The following is a 3456-nucleotide window of genomic DNA, read 5'->3' as shown; positions in this document are numbered from 1 at the left end:
CCCCCGTTCTCTTTCACAATAGGCGCGCGCCCCCTACACACACACACGCCCGCGCCCCCCTGATGTGCTTACTTCGGTGGAAAGTTTCGAAACACTTGCTCGCTATTCAGTCTTAGGAAGCAACGGCGGGGCTTACCAAAGAAAAGCGGATGAGGCAGAATCCAGAGCCGCTGATTTGGGAGAAATCGGTCGCGGAAGGAATCAATGACCAAGTCCCGGAGCGAAGTTTCTTTCCCCAACGGCGGGGAACTGACCTCTTCCTGCGAAAACCTGGAAGGGAATGTTAATGTGGAACATTCCTGGAGACATCCTCAGCATCAGATTTCCCAAGCGCCGCCCTTTAACTCTTTGAACTCCGCACTCCCACGTGGGGCCAGGGGCGGCTAGAAGCCCCTTTCGGTGAGATCTGGGAAGGCTTTTCTCTGTTACTCGGTGGCGGATTTGCAAGGACTTCTTCATCCCCTGTGACGCCTTTGGGGATCACATGTCACAGAAACAGGGACCAAAAAAAAAAAGTCACGCTTGGGACTGGAGACCGACCCCAGGAGAGCCGATCCGCGGCATATCTGCCTTCAAGGCGGCTGGGGAAGCAAGGCTATCCCAGCCCAGCCAGAAGGCGCGTTGAGGGGACAATCGGTTTAGTAGAGAAATTCCGCCCCCCGAATCTTTGCCCGCCCGGCTTTGAATGAAGCAACAGGTACCTGGTGGGATGACGCCTAATCCGAATTCCCTGATCTGTTGCAGACTCCGGTCTATACGTCTCTCAGATAAACGATACAACAGAAGGTTTTTTTTTTCTTTTTTTCAGAAGTCCAAAAACAAAAGCCAGGCGATGCCTTTTTGTATGATCCCAAACACTGTGCAAGATTTGGAGTTCTTCTTCAGAATGCTTCATCAAGATGGATGTTTAACGAAAATGGGAGGTGGGGAGGAAGATGTCTTGAGCCATGATCTTGTCTCAAACACACACACACACACACACATTTTCCCCACTAAAACGTCCTTGATCTGGAGCACTTGGAAGGTTGCACATGTCACGTTGGTTGCTGCTAAAAAAAAAAAGGCACTGGCCCCACTGCTGGACCTCTTGATGGCACCAGGTATTTTTGGCCACTGTGTGACAGAGTGTTGGACTGGATGGGCGATTGACCTGATCCAACATTGGCTTCTCTTATGTTCTTATGCATTACATGGCTTTTGTCTTTGGATTTTTGTTGGGATTCTTTGATTCAAGGTCAATGGTTGTATTGCAAACACAAGAGCACACACTTAGTAAAAGAAAAAATATCTTTACTATAAAAACAAAATAAAACATGGGTATGGTACTTTGGATAAAAGAAATAAAATAAAAAGGTTACATACTTAGTTACTCTCAGTAATAAATGCTAACAGCTACATCTTTCTATCTGCCAAGTTTCAAAGGTAGCGGGATTGTAGATTCAAGTCCAGGAGCACCTTAGAAACTAACAAGATTTTGGGGGGTATAACTCTCGGAAGCTTATATCCAAAAAATCTCTTTGGTCTCTAAGGTGCCACTGGACTTGAATCTAGCTTTAGACCAAGATGGCTATCTGCAACCATGAGTGTGCCACTCCCGTGAATTGCAAACCAAAGGCAACACAGAATTCTTCCCTGGTTTAAGATGTTGGACAACAAGATGTTGTTCCAGCAGCTCATTTGGCTCACATGTCTTATACCAAAATCATGTGAACAATGTCATGCAAAAATGTGTTATCCATGTTATAACATGGTTGGCTGCCCTTGGGTTTCAGTTGAAGCTCATGGCAGCCTGTGAAGGTCCAAAGCCTCCTTAGCCCAGAACAATCCTTATCCTGTCAATCTCCGACTGTTAGTCAATTGCTGCCACTTCAGAATCTACACTTTTCATGAGCCAGAACACTTATCTGGAGGAGGCTGAGCTGTTTGTTCTCTCCCTTTAAAAAAAAACAAGCAACCATGGAGAACCGAACTGTTCATGAAAAGAGTTCTCATGAACTTCACCCACCAGAAGTTGTCTCTTGCAACTTTTATTGAAGGTACAGAGAAGGGAAAAGCAGACTGGCGATAGCAAAGGAAAATCAAAATTATTTCTAGCATGCCTACATAGTTCTCATTCTAATGGCTTATCTATCACTTCATGGGAATGAGCAGACATCTTTGTTCCTAAAAGTCAAGAACACAATCCATGTAATACCTTTGATTAGGACCAACCCAATGACACATAAAAGTGTGCAAGCTGTTGAGTTCCCCAGAACTTGTCAAACCAGATTTTACAAAATAAAAACAGATTTTCCAGGTCTTCATGATCTTAAGACCCTCTCATGGCAAGATATGGTGGAATTTCTGGCAGCCAAAGATGATTCCGGTCATGTTTCTTCCTCTTTTTTTATTTTACAACATATGGCTGCTGATGAGTTCTGGGGAATTCAATTTTTTTTTATGAATCCACAAGGGTTAAGCTGACACTAAATATTATAAACATATAAAATTCATTCAGGTGTACACATTTTTTAAAAACTTAGACTCATTAAAAATATTCACATTCAGACATAAAAAACTTCTCAACATTCATACATAGATGGGTTAGTGCTGTGCAACTGAACCAAACGCGTTTCGGCCCCAAAGGGCCTTCCTCAGTGGTCACAATCCAAAATACAAGCTTTACATACATTCAAAAAATATTTTTTTAACATATGATGTTAAATACATATGCAATATAAGGCCAGATGTTGTATCCTAAATATTGATTACAGAAAGAAAAGGAGGGGAAAGGGAAATGTTGTATGTTTATAATATTTAGTGTCAGCTTAACCCTTGTGGATTCATAGCAGCTTTTTGGGTTGAGTTTTCTTCCCCCCCTTTTTTCCTTTTCCCCTTCCCCCCCTTTTTTTTGTTCGTTTAAAAGAGAATGAAACAGATTAATGAAGGGTAAGTGAGCAAAAAAAAAGTCGGAGATCACCCACGCAGGCGAAAATGGCAGGAAAAAGTGGAAAAAAGCAGTGCAGTCTGAAATGGCAAACCGCTTCAGATCCAGCTGTTTACCGGTAGGGGAAAGCCATGTGTGAAATGGCAGCCCTATATTCCACGACGGATCAAAAACGGCTTCAAACCGTCTTAAAAAGGGTAATGTGAAATTCCTCTTTAACACTGAATGAACACTGGGAAGTTGGCAAGGAGGAGTGGGAGAATTGATGAAGACCCCCATTCAGGCCAGAAAGAGGGACAGAACTTCCAGTTTAGAGAAGTAACAAGAAGGGGGACCCGTGATACTCGCGGGGGGGGGGAAGCTCCATGGGAGGAGAAGGAAGCAGCCGTAGGTGAGCCTTCTCCCCTGCCCCCCCATCACCGGCACCCACAGTGATACCCGTGCCCCTCCAAGCCTTCTCCCTCCCCCCCCAGCACCAGTGGCGAGGCCTGAACTCGGCCCACCAAGCTTTCTCCCTCCCTCCCCCCCCT

Source organism: Gekko japonicus, unplaced genomic scaffold (assembly GCF_001447785.1).
Source record: "Gekko japonicus isolate JY-2015 unplaced genomic scaffold, Gekko_japonicus_V1.1 scaffold80, whole genome shotgun sequence".
Classification (NCBI taxonomy): domain Eukaryota; kingdom Metazoa; phylum Chordata; class Lepidosauria; order Squamata; family Gekkonidae; genus Gekko; species Gekko japonicus.
This window is presented reverse-complemented; position numbering follows the sequence as displayed.